The sequence below is a fragment of the Castor canadensis genome, chromosome 4 (assembly GCF_047511655.1).
Source record: "Castor canadensis chromosome 4, mCasCan1.hap1v2, whole genome shotgun sequence".
Classification (NCBI taxonomy): Eukaryota; Metazoa; Chordata; class Mammalia; order Rodentia; family Castoridae; genus Castor; species Castor canadensis.
Window position 1 is genome coordinate 67425913 of NC_133389.1, and position 14554 is coordinate 67440466.

General features: G+C 36.7%; 1 pseudogene; it reads right to left on the minus strand.

Moving 5' to 3' along the window:
* Positions 1 to 3227: 3227 nt before the first annotated feature.
* LOC109699703 (protein cornichon homolog 1 pseudogene) lies at positions 3228 to 4474 on the minus strand (annotated as a pseudogene).
* Between the last annotated feature and the right edge of the window lie 10080 nt (positions 4475 to 14554).

Here is a 14554-nt window from a genome sequence, read left to right on the forward strand (position 1 = left end):
GTAACTAGGCTTTTTGCATTCAGGAGATCACCCATAGCTATACCACCATCAATATAATATTTTACTACAAAGGGGATATTTTGACACAAATAGTTAAGTGAGTGGAAGTTCCCACCTGGTGAAAACTCCAAATGTCCTTATCCTAAGCTTAAAGGAAGCAAGTCATGGTAGCAAAGAAGTGACTTTGTTTCTTCCTCAGATTTGAAGGCATTCTTATTTCTCCTCATTTATTCTCATCAAGACAGCTTAGCTTCGTGCTCACTGTGGACCTGGCACAGACTGTGTAAATGAAAACAGATTCTAGTATTAGCAGCAGGAGTTACAGGAAGAAATGAGATGATAAGTAGAAAATACTGCAGTGTATAACCAAACAAATTTAAACTGGAAATGTGAACTCCCAGGGAAATTTTCTCATGACAATGACAGAAGGTAGAACATTTTCTATTAACAGAGAATTTGATAAGTTGAAATAAAGGAAAGTAGAATTGAGTTTTAAGTATATTTTGAAGATGTAGAAAGAAAATACTTGAAGAAGGGGAGAGACACACATGTTACTATTTAGTGAGTAAATAAGCAGGAAGGGGCAAGTCAAGGCGCCAGTACTAAATGGAATTTAAAGAGGACATAATAATGTCATCTACTCTAGTTTGAATCACTGGCAACATTATTTAAAAATTCAAATGGAAACCAAGCTTTCAATTTTCTTAAATTGTTAAACATTTGGCCTAACACAATTTTTGAATATTTCATTTATCCCCATTTATTTGAAATTCCACTTTGTATTGTATATGAATGTTATATAAGAAGGTCACTCTATTGATAGATTCTGCAATAATTTACTTTGAAATTGACATCGCAATTTCAAATTTGAGGCTTTACATATTATATTTGTTAACTGTAGGGGAGAAAAGTAGTGCTTTTTTCTAAACTTCACAAGAGTCATGGCTCATGGCCCATAGGGAAAAAAAAAACAATTCTCAAGAGAAAACACAATAAAGTTATTTAACCAAAGTTTTGCATATATGGGGACAGTTCTGGAGCGAAGACCCAAAGACTCAGGGAAATCTATGTGATAAAAGAAGGGCACAGTTGTAGAGAAGCATGACTCCACAGAAGGCATTTACTGACAGTAATAAACTGGGGGAACTCAGTCATATTTGTTCATATTCTTTTCTGTGTCTCTAGAAGACATTCCATCCCCCATGTCCAGGTGTAGAGAAAGACACCTGTTACATGAGGTCCTTTAGAGGGAAGAGAGGAGATCAGACAGTGACCTTCCCACCTTTTCTGGCTTGCTTTGAGAGGGGGGATGGGAAAGAAAAACGAGGAGGGATTCAAAAAGATCTTGTTTCTGAAGCCCTTCAAATTTTCTTTAGTTTAAACTACTCAGCAACCAAGGCACCATACTTTGAGGTATTGTGTTCTGAGCCCAACTTAAATGATTTTCTTGATCATGCTTTTCATGATTATTTTCCTTTTAACTTTTACAGGTAAATTTAGAATTATTTTCAAATATCTTTATGAGGCTAATTGGGTAACTTGAAATTACTCATTGAACATACATTCATTAAATAAACTCTTTTAGGGGAGGAACAATTATTTTTCCTCTATTGGTCTCAGATTCATTGGTTGGAGCCTTGCAAAGTAGACTGACACAGACAGATTACAAGTTAAAAACCCCATAAATTTATTAATATGTGTGTTGTATATATATTCAGGACACTTTCATGAGTAACTCAAAGGAGCAGTTAGGACCTAAGGTGATAAAGCATTTAAATAAAAGAACAAAAAGTTTTGTAAACAAGTGAGGAGTCAAAGGAAAAGGAGTTTGAGTTTCTTAGGGGAGACAAATTGTGGGAAGGTAAATATGTGGAGAAAGCTAAGGGAAGGAGTGCTTAGTGAGGTTCATTATTTTTTCACTGTTTCCCTCTATGGGTTGATAAGTATCTAGAGTTGAGGCGTGATTAGCATCTGTCCTTCCAGGTGGAGAGGGAACGGACTACCATTACAAATTTATATCCTGATTTTAGTCAAATGCAGTGATGGTAGAGAGCCTGAGTTCTATTTGCTTCTCCTCAATTGTCTTCAGCTTAAAGTAATCAACATGCTGGAGCAGCATAGTTTGCTACCCCTAACTCCTTAATTACTTGTGAATGACATACAAAATATATTACTCTAACACATAATGTTTTTTCATCCAACAATAAGAAAACTATATTTCCTCAGGTATTTTAAATTCCATCCCTGGGGAATAATGTTCATTGATAGATCACTAACATCTTTCATATATTTATTGCTGATATTGTATAGTTTATTGCTGTTCAGAATCTATTTCAATTTTGTTTTTCTGAGCAATGTGTGAAAATGTGGTTGGTTTGGAAATTAATTTCATGTGTCACTTCATATCTGAGAATTTATCTTTTGTTCAGCAAAAGATTCATCCCATGACATTACAAGTAGTTGTGGCATATTAACTTTCTTTGCAGTGTGGAAACTAATTAAAAGGCTTGAACAATGTATTGATGAATTCTACAGGTGGCAAGCTTTTCTTGTTTTCCATGTTTGGGTTTTATACATAATTCTTCTATAAGCATTCTTATCCAAATATCTCAATACATACTATTAGTGTCTTTCAGAGGGCATAATACCTAGGGTATATACTTGCTGAGTAGTAAGGTATTGTGATCTTTCAGTTAATTAAATAAGGCCAAACTGTCTCATAATTAAATTTGCATTTAAATCAGCCATGTGTGTGAACTGCCCATGATGCACATTCTTACCAACCTTTTAAATTTCTGCTCTTTGGTGCCTGAAAACCCTTCAGGATATTCTACTTAAACAATTCCTTCATCCTCAGGTAACAGCAGTTTTTTTATGCTTTTCTTATTTCTATGTTACTTATAAATTATCTTATTTCTCTGTTACAAATATTCAATAGTGGTGCTGACAGGGGGCTTCATTTTTTTAATTTCTAACACCAAAACATTTTCTTACATTTACATGATATTTATTAAATATTTATTAATACATTCTTGAAAGCATTTTTTAATTGACAATAACCTTTTATATTTATTTTATCTTTGCTAATATAAACTTTTAATGTGAATTTAACACAATTTTCTTTTCTCTTTTTTATTTTTATTTTATTTTATTTTTTTAATTTTGGAGTTTTATTGTATTGCACTAAAGGAACAGCAGGATGGTTATACAATTCTCTCTCAGTTTTGAAAATCTAAAGTACTTACAAACTCTTAAGAATACCTTTACCAGCAGATTAGAACTGTAAGCATAATATAACCAATTTCTTAATAAGTAAGGTCTTACAAATCAGAACACATTTAAAATAGCTTTAAATGCATTCTTCACAAGTAACTCAGTATATATTTTTATATCATGTTCACTTATGCTTAAGAATTAAAGCAAGTATATTACTCTAATGGAAATATGGAAAATTTCTCATTCATGCAATATATAGGGATAATATTCAAGTCAAAGGGGAAAATCCCACTTTGCTTATTTTTGTAAATGTATCCATATATAATCATCTACATGATAAATGAGGAGACCTATAAAGTCTCCCACAGGTCAGACAAACATTTTCAGTTCATCAGAAGTACCTGATAACTAAAGCTAATTTATAACTAGATGGCATTTCAATAAAACCAAAATAAGACCTACAAGTTCCTATAAACAAAAGCTTCCAATGGACTAAGGACAGTCAGTAATTGATGCAGTCATTCAGAGGATTATGACTGTTCCTTAAGGAGTGCAAGTTCAAACCTGTCAATACCAGAGGTAATCATTTTATATTAATTTAAATGTAATTCCATTTAAATTCCTTATCCAAATATAACATATGAAAACAGTCTTTCCACAAGCAAAAAAAATGTGGAAACACTTAAAAAATAAGGAGTCATTTTTTAAAGAAACAGATCAAATTCCATAGGCTACTTTTGGAAATAGGATCTTGCTGGATAGAACCCCTTTACTTGGTGGCTTTTTGCATGCACTTAACTGGACCAGTTCTTCTGTGTGTTGTTCTAAGGGCTCACCAAAACATAGATCATGCCATATAGGTAGTAAAAAAACGCTAGAAGGTAAAAAGCTAATTTTCACCATCCTTCTTTCTGACAGTATGCTAAAATATCTGCGTTCATGATGGTAGTAGGGTTATAGAGTCCTGTCCACTCATCATTGGTCTACTCATATACCTCCAAATATGCTATGCCAAGAGGGGCATATTGAGGCCCAGTGTAAGCCATTCGGCTGCACAAAGAAACATGACACAGAAGAAAGCATGAATGAGGTACCCTAGAAGTACAAGAGGATTCAGGGTATTACACTGGTCTATAGAATTCTTGTAATCAGTCTTCAGCTTATCAAATGCTATAATGTGCCAAATGGTGAAGAAGATGAGCCCAGCAGTGAGCAGCAGCGCCAGCATGTAGCAGAAGGCCGCCAATGTGAACACCATGGCCATGCCGGTGCCAACGGAGAAAGGCCTCTTTTCTCTTTTTTAAAGTTTAAGCAAGCTAGTTAACTATCTCTTTTATTGATATTCTCTAGGAACCAGTTCTTAGATTTTTCTGATAAAGAAAAATTGAATTGCTTTAGTTTTCATGTTTTTATAGTTCATGAACTTTTCATTTTAACATGTTCCTTCTGCTTTCTGTGGTTTGGTTTTTTTATTTGATGGCTTGGGAGAAGAGATATGCTATTTTATACAATTGTGTGGACTATGCTTAATTTAGTTAACTTCATTTATTTTTGTATACTAATTAAATTATAAAGTTTCATCTTATTTCAGTCATCCTTATAGCTCATAAGTTATTAAATGAAATGTGCTCATGGGTTTATACCCTAAATATTATGAAAGTATTAACATTGCTGTTCTTTATCCAAGAATGACCCTTGTTGTCATATAAGTTCTTTTGGCAGTGAAGTTATAAAATGTGTCAACAGTACTTTTTCTAATTTTTAAAATTCATGGTGGACCTATGTTAACTCATTTTATTTAGTTATTCTATTTAACTTTTAAAAATTAAAATTTGTATTGAGATATGAAATTCATATGGAACAGTGCACAAATCTTGAATGTATAGCTTCTAAAATTTTTAAATACATCTGCAGCCTTTCACCCATTTTCCATTTCTATATCTAGAACATTTCCAGTAGCATAAGATGTTCTTCTGTGCTCCTTCCCATGCCATCACTACTACCTCTCCTGCACAGATGTAGCCCTACTGTGATTCTATCAGTATGGATTAATTTAGCCTACTCTTGAGCTGTTTGTGATCTGAGTGTACACTGTATATTCTATAGTATATACATTGTCTGCTCCTCTTTTGATGACACTGTGAATGACAAATTCCATCTAATGCCCTCCTCATCACATTAAATGAATAACTGCTTCTTTACCAACTACAACTACAATTTATCCTTCTAGATAAATGTTTCTAAGGTTGGTGGTTATAGAATTGACCCTGCTTTCTTGAGAGCAGCACCACATTCAGAGTAGAACCATGCTTCCTTGAAGTCTCCCCCAAATCACCTACTGTAAGCCAGACCCTATCCCAAGTGCATCCTAACACCCTCTTCCTGAGTGCCCCATGATTTCCACCATGTGCACCCAAAGGTTAATCCCCATCTTTGTTTGGTGACAGGTGTGTCCTTGTGACCTCTGGCTGGCGTGCATGGAAAATTGGAGGCTGGCTTCCTGATCATTATGAAAATATGAGCTGATCATGATGGTTCCTTGCCAGCTGGAAAAACAGTTGCTTGATCTCATATCTTTAGCCAATTGGTTATATCTGCAGCAGGCTGGGTCTCATTTTGTCAGAAACTGAAGTTATTTGTACTTATATCCTCAATAGAGTATGCATATGTGTGCGCATGGGTGTATATGGATTTTAAAATACAGATCTATTGAATGCTATAAATTGCAACCAGCTTCTGTGTAAATAATCGGCAACAGGCTACACTTCTAACATACGGCATACATAAAGAAGTATAAAGAAGTATACAAGTACACAGTAATCAAGTCCATCTCAATTTCACCAAAGCTATTCTACTGGATTAACATAGGAAATTACTAAAATATTTGGACCATTGAGCTCTCTAATAATCCTTAATTATACAATTTTACTTATAAATTTAACACTTGCTAAAAACCTACATAGTTTATTACAGATTGGAGGTGACATTACATTAGTTCAAAAGATAGGAAAGAATTCACATTGATCTTGGGTAATTAAAATCCTGAACCACAAAACCTCCAGGAAGGAGTCTTGGAAAGGAAAGCAGGCTTTACTGTTCTTGACTCAAGGTCTCTGCCTCTCTCTGTCTTTCTCCATACCCCCAGTGGTACTCATCTCCTTCTACAGTCCTCAATGCACTATTGCTTTTTATTTTTATCTTGCATTACTTTTGATCAGGAAATAAAGATGAGACTAGATTTCAGAGAGGCCCAGGTATGTGCAAAATAACTTGAGAGAGAAAACTGCACACTTCAAAGGAAATTCCACACACACAGCTACCTCATCCCAACCTTGACCACTGGCCGCAATGTCTTGGACTTGTTCTGCATGAGCCCTTGAGTGTGATTCACTTCCCCAGGTCCTCTCCTCTCCTCATCTCAGGCTCTGCAGCCCCAGCCTGCCTTCCCCACCTCACCCTCCACAAAATGCACTGACAGGGTGTTATCCAAGCAGAGTTCACATCTTGCTGCTGAGAAACCAGGAAAACACTATTCCAGGTCTCTGTTAACTTTTGGTAGTTGGTATATTCTGAATTCCAGTGAAGAAATATTATAAAACAATTTTCTTTGAAGTTGTGCAGAAAGGTAGAATAGTAGAAAATACAATGGCCCTTAAAAAGATGTCCACATCTCTTGATCCTGGGAGTATGCTACCTCATGTTGAGAAGGAGACTTCTCAGAGGTCATTCAATTAAGGATGGTTACATGGGGAGATTATGCTGGATAATGTGTTTATTCAATGTCATTCTGAGGGTCCTCAAATGGGAGGAGGGCCAGAGTCAGAGAAGGAGATGGGGGTCAGGAGCAGAGGTTGGAGGGACATTACTGACGGAAAATGGCCACAAGCAGAGGCAGGTTGGAAGCCTCTGAACACTGGAACAGTTAGGAACATTCTCCCCTGAGCCGCCAGAAGAAACAAGTCCCTGAAACCTTAATCCTAACACAGTGAGACCCATTTTGCACTTCTGAACTCTATAGTGTAAGATAATGAATTTGTGGCAATCTGTTGCAGCAGCAATAAAAAACTAATACAGGCAATTTATATTTTAAATACAGGCATGGATATTTAAAAAAATTAAAATTTGTTTAGTTAGGGCTAGGGTTTAGCTCAAGTGGTAGAGCACCCAACTAGCTAGCAGGAGGCCCTAAGTTCAAACTTCAGTACAAAACAAACAAATAAAAAATCAGAATCTAAAATGTGCTTATTTATAACATTGGTAAATGAAACTTCTCTGGATCAGAGATTGGAATAAGGAAGGATAACACTGACAATGTTTCCTCTAATAGTTAATTGCTGAGAGAGAGAGAGAGAGAGAGAGAGAGAGAGAGAGAGAGACACGCTTCAGGCAGAAGTTAAGGGAAGGGAAAGATGGTTTGTGAGCAGACAATGCTTCAGAGCATCAGGACAGCAGCCAAGCAGGAAGGGTATGTGAGCAATACTTACCCAAGAGCTTCCAAGAGCATCTGGAGCTGTGAAAGAGATGCCGGTCAGGGCTCATGCAAGTGTCCACATCTGGGCTCCAACCAGCAGCTGAGTACTGCCCAAAAGATGAGCATCCAGAAGCAGAGATGGCAGCCTGTTCATTGGTGGAAGAAAGAAGTTCAATAATGGAAACAATCACATTGCACTGTCACAGGTTTCATTTAGCTCAGCTTTGTTTCTCTCCCTTAATATCTTACTAGAAAATGACCAGAGTATTTCCTTTGTTGCTGAATCCTCTATGCTGTTTCATTCTGCACAAAGTAAGATTAAGTTAATAGGTGGGAGATCACTATTTTCACAGTTACACAAACCTGAATTAAACTGTGTTTCTGTTAACCATCTAGAGATGAGGATGCTTATAAGAAGCACAAAAGCCACTTCTGAGTTACACAAACACTCGAATCCTGGCTCTACAGCTTCCTGTCAAATGTCATTGGACAGGAAAATCATCTTCCCAAGCCTCGGCTTCTTTACTTCTAAACCACTGTCAATAATACCCCTGTATCATAGTGTCATGTGGAGAATTAGATGGAATTTTGTCATGTCAGCACCTACATAAGCACACATGGCAATCCCTAACAACCAGGGAATAATTAGTCATTTTAATTACCTAAGTGAATGCAGGGTACTTGATCTTTGGACCCTTCTGCCCTTGAGGCTGCGTTCTGCACTCTGCTGTTTTGCCTCCCCTGTAGTTCCTAGCTGAACCGCTTGCTCTTCCCTGCTCTAAAAGCCTTTTCTTATTGTGCAGGGGTGGAGCAGCCTTCATGGTCCCAGCCCAGCTCTTTACATCCAGGCTAAAACTTAGTACTATCATTTTCTTTATCTTCCAGGTGACAAACCAGAACTATTTAGTTCTTGCCCAGAATCACAGAGCTAGTGAGTGACTGACAAAGGCCATGTGGAAAGTCTGCTTCTGAGCGCGCACGCATACAAGGTTCACTTCTTACAGCATGACACACTCACTGTGTGCAGAAGTGATTATTTTTCTTTTTCTTTGTAAGTAGGCTTTTCCAGATTTTTCCTATACCATAATATTATATGCTTTTGAGAAAATTTGAAAATATTTATAAATATGAAAAATGTATATTTTGAACAAACTTGAAAATAATGATACATATGAAAGAAGAAATTTAAATTTAGCACAATCCCACAGCCCAGAAAGGCTACTTACAGGACATTATACCTCTCAATATTTTGGTTTATTTCCTTTATTTTTTACACACTGCCATGATGTGAAAGTTACTATGCTTTGTTTAATGAAATCTTCGTTATTGACCAGTTAGAATTATTTATCATTTTAGAGTAAATGTTGTTCTAGTTAAAATGTTGCACCTTGTTTTTTGAGACATGATATCTTTATGTAGTCAGGATGGCATCAAACGTATAAACCTCCTGCCTCAGCTTCCCAAGTGCTGGGATTGCAGGGCTGCATGACTAAGATGGGTTCATTCTAATTATGTATTTGAGATAAATCCCCAGAATGAGAATTGAAGTCACTAGCTCAAAAAAAAAAAAAAAAAAAAACGAACCCACTTTTATAGGGTTTTTTCATCTGTGTCACCAAGGGGCCTGGCAGGAAGGATTTTAGAGTAAACAGATATGAAGTGGATGACAGTTGTAGATTTGCAACTGTGTATAATATGCTAAAAGGTTATCCTCTCAGAGGAAAGAAAAAACTATCTTGATGTTAATTTATATAGAGAGGTAGATTTCCCTTCTATTTTCTAGTAGTCACTTCTCTTTATATGAAAAATTGCAGCTTAGATACCTTGACAATTTTTCTTCTGTAATGTTCAATTTACTGAATTTTTTTATTACAAATATGCTATTTGCTCAGCATATCAATTTACTGAACATTACAAATATGCTACTTGCTCAGCATATCAGACTTCTGTCAAACATCTTATGCTGATATGTCCCAAATCACATTCAGAGTTTACAGTTCAGTTTTAAGGTATTTTTTCTTTTTGCATATAATTTCTTGCCACTATTATGGGATAAAATCCATGAAGGTTTTTCCATGTAGCTTGGCATTCAGAATGTGCATATAGAGGTTTTTTCTGTCCCAAGAGCATATGCATATTTTTGGTTTTGCATGGAATTTATGGCATCACATTTTATATTTTAATATGTGGCATGATTTTCATACTTAGAAATGTGCATTTTTTACTTTAAATCATCAATAGATTACTTATATCTAATACAATGTAAATGCTATATAAATAACTTATTTTATTATACTGCTTATAGAATAATGATAAGAAAATAGTCTATACATGTTCAGTGCAGACACAATTTAGATCTTCCAATGTTTGCTATCCATGGTTGGTTTGACTCCAAATCTGGAAGCTGTGGCTATGGAGAGCTGGCTATGTAGGATGTTATATTGATTAAAGTCATCGTGCTGTGCAACAGAGCTCACAAACTTATTTTCATGTTTGATATTTTGTACCCTATGACTAACATAAAATGAATTTAATGAAAAAGAAAGCTCTATCCTTATGTAGTCCTTCTATCTAAGCAATGAAGGTTAGTTTTTTAAAAAATTCCTTTAGTGTAGCTGGGCACCCGTGGCTCATGCCTGTAAATCCTAGTTACTCAGGAGGCAGAGAGAGATAAGGAAGATTGTGATTCAAAGCCAGCCTGCACAAATAGTTTGTGAGATCCTATCTCAAAAACACCCTTCACAGATAAAGGTCTGGTGGAGTAGCTCATGGTATAGGCCCTGAGTTCAAACCTCAGTACTGCCAAAAAAAATTCCTTAAGTGTACCAGGCAAAGTGGCTCATGCCTGTAACTCTAGCTACTTGGGAGGAAGGGATCAGAAGGACTGTAGTTTGAGGCCATCCCTGGCAAAAAGTTCAAGAGACCCCAACTCAACCAATAAAAAGGTAGGCATGATAGTGTGTGCCTGTCATACCAGCTACACAGGAAGGGTAAATAGAAGGATTGCAGTCCAGGCCAGTTTGGGCATAAAAGTTTGGCCCTCTTAGAAAAACAATTAAAGCAAAAAGGAATGCATGAGTGGCTCAAGTAGTAGAGCTCTTGTCTACCAAGCATGAGGCTGAGCTCAATCCCCAATGCTTCCAAAAAGAAGGAGGGCAGGGGTTGAGGACAGTACCAAGAACCATTGGATAGAGATTCAGACAAGAATCAAAGACTCAGACAAAGTTGATTTAGCCTGGGATCCCCTTTTGGCTGGTGCCAGCACCACAGTCTTTATTTGTTCTAAGTAGAGTTGATCTTCATTATTGGTGGTTTCTATATTTGTGAATTTGCCTACTCCCTGGAATTTATTTGTAACCCCATTCAATACTTAAAGTACTTTTTCAGTCACCCGTGCAGAGACTAAAAATTTGAGTCACCCTACATGACCATTCCTGACCATTCCAGGCAGTCAAAGCTCTGCCTTCTTGTTTCAGCTGTCACAATGAAAAGAAGTATCACTTACAAGCTATTTAATGCCACATTTTAATTTTTTAAAAATTTTTTGTTGGTGATTTTGTTTTTTAAAATGGTCCCCACATTTAGATTTGAAGTGCTGCCTAGTGTTTCTAGGTATAAGAAGGCTGTGTGATGTGCCTCACAAAGAAAATAGTGTGTGTTAGATAAGTTTTATTTAGGCTTAAGCTTTAGTGTTGGCTCTGAGTTCAATGTTAGTGAGTCAACAACAGGGTACATCCAAAAAAAAAAAAAAAAAAGGAAGAGGGAATCCACAGATCTGTTTATGAAGCCACCGCAGAAGGTGCCAAAGTAGCATTCATAGTGCATAATGAGGCTTTAGAAGACGGGAAGCAGCTGTACCTGTGGACCAGCAAAGCACAGTGGTCAACATTGACACGAGTCTGAAAGCCAAAAAAAAATTACTGTCACATTACCCAGGGTCAGAAAAATATTAAAATTTTCTCACCTAGTGTTTTATTATAAAGAAATGTGTAATTATTTGTAAGTAACGTATACTAAATGAGATGTCTAGACAAGCACACATAAAGCAAGGTTGTAACCAATGGCCTGTAGGAGCGGATCCCTGTATCTCTAGAACAAGGGCTCTGTAGTCACTAATTGGATGTTCATCACTTTGTGGAAAATAAGTACTGGAAATAATTCGAATCAGCTATGTATGTCATCAATTAAATCACCCTTTTCTATAAAAAAGAAAACTATATATGTAATATTAATGAATAGTTGAAAGAATAAAAGTGGAACAAACATCCATTTCCTCCCCAAACAGCTGCAGAATGGAACTGTAGCATTCGCAGCTCTATGACACCCTTATTTCATGAGAGGTTTCCACATGCAGTTGTATCCCTGAGCAACATACGGCTTTTCTCTCTGGGTACTTTTGCATGGAAGTGGAATCATAGCATGAGTGTCCTTTTTGTGTTCAGCATATAGTTTATTTTCGCTGCTATCTGGTAGTCCATGCTTTAAATATAACCAAATCCATCCATTCTGTCATTGATGACATTTGAGCTGTCCCCAGTTCTTTGCTATTATGGAAGTGGTTCCCTTGTATCTGCTTTGTGCTTTGGGTAAGAGTTACTGAAACATAGAGTGTGCACATACCACATGTCACCATGCCTGAAAACATTGCTACTCCCTTTACTGAGGAATCACAATTTCCATTGTGAAGGTCTGAGGCAACATTTTATTGTCATTCTTATAGAGTTGCCCAACTGTGAGATGAGAAATGTTTCATGATAATCATAATTTTCATTTCATTTATTACTAATGTGAATTAACATGTTTGCATATTCATATTTCATCTTCTTAAATGCCTATTTAGATCTATTGCAATCATAATTGTTTTTAAAATATTAATTTGTGAAAGTTCTTTATATTGGTTGTACATGTCATCTCCCATTCTGTAGCTTTTGCCATTCTTCTTTTTATGACATCTTTTGATAAGCAGGAGTAATTGATACTTTAATATAGTATATGTAATATATAACATAATATATTGATAATTTAATACCTATCAATCTTTTCCTTTGTAATTTCTGTTTTAACTTTTGGACATCATAACCAAGCATGCATTGGAAATATAATATTAATTGAAATTAATGTGAAAAGTTAATCTAACATCATCAGGTATTAACTAATATTATTTAAATCTTACTTGCATATAAGTCCTGTTTATTATCAAGCACCAGTCAAAATGTAGCTTAATTAGGAAGAGAATCTGTGTGGATTCTCCTTAACTTATTCTTTGAGAAAAAAGTTTCCAGAATCATGGGAGCCAAGCTTGCCTGGGAGCTTCCTATGCCAGGAATCAGTGTGCGTTTGCTCCTTGTTCTGACAATGCAGGATCTTGTTTTTTCTTTTTTCTTTTGCCTTGGGAGCGGTAGTCTCCTGCACTCTGTCTTTAGGGCCTGTTCTGAAGGAGGTACTGAACTGGACTGACTCCTCCTTAGGAACCAGAGCCACCTACTGCAGTGGGGGCTGTAGGGGATGCGCAAGGGACCTGCAAGCCCTAAGGCAGGAGGGGCCCCGACAGAGGAGGTGGCCCCGACAAGGTGCCTTAGGGAGGCGGCGCTGAAGTGAAATCCCCATTCATGGAGACCAAGCCAGCATCAGATCCGTTCTTTCATCCAGGTCCTCCATGCTGGCGGTGCTGGTACAGAGCTAGAGGCCCCGGGCCAGGCGGTGTGGGGATTCTTTTCTGTGCCTGCACCAGTCCTTGTCCAGGTTCCAGGTGAGGCGAGGCTCCCACAGCCTGATGGAATTGGTTTCCTTTGTCCCACGACACAGAGGAAAACAACTGGAAGATGAAATTATGTGTCTTATTTGATTTATTTAATTGATTATTGTTTAGGAGAGAGAACTGTTGTTTCTTAGTGTTTAAATTTTTACTGGGCAAATTAGGAAAATTGATGCTTCTTTCTGTGTCATGTATATGCAAAGTGACTGCATTTTCTCCCTCCCTTCCTCCATCCCTTCTTGAATTAGTGTTACTGTTTTGAGAAACTGTTTCTTACCAAGCCGTGTTTTACCAGCAAAGTTGAAAACCTGACTCACTGTGATGAGCGTGCACCCGTGTTTGTTTACCTTTGCTTATTATTTTTTTTTCAATATTGGGGTTTGAACTCTGGATTTCAAGCTTGCTAGACAGGAGCTCTTGCCATTCAAGCCACTCCACTAGTCCTTTTTTGTGAGGAGATTTTTGGAGATGAGGTATTCCCAAACTATTTGCCCAGGCTGGCTTTGAAACATGATCCTCCCTATCTGAGTAACTAGGATTACAGGTGTGAGCCACAAGCGCCAGTTTATCTTTCATTTTTAATTTTTTTATTAGTGGAACATTTCATTCCCTGAATCTCCTATCCCTGTCATTTCGGCCTAATGAGATCTACCACTTTTCATTTCTACCTTTTGTTTCTCAATCAGTTCCTTTTTTTTTTTTTTTTGGCTTCTGGGTGGATCTTCCCTGGGAAGCTGGTAAATGATTCTTGGAATTGAAATGTAGACAAAGTGGTAGAAATCAGCTTTACACTAAAAGTTCCTCTTTTCATATTCTTGTCACACAGAAAATGATCTCATGTTGTTTGTTATGAAGCCACAGGAAACTGTGCAGCAGCTTAGATATTTGATCAGGAACCAGCTCTTTCTTTGCCTCTCTCCCTTCATTCCTCCACTCCTTCTGTCTTTCTTGTTATTATTTCTTTTCTTGATATGAATATAATTTAAAATTATATGAAAAGTATAATTACTTTAGAATTATAATACCTGAGTGTTACTTTCTTAGTGCTAATGACAAGGTAGAAAAATGAGATGGTGTAATGAACGCTTACTGTTTTTCAATAGTGTGGTATG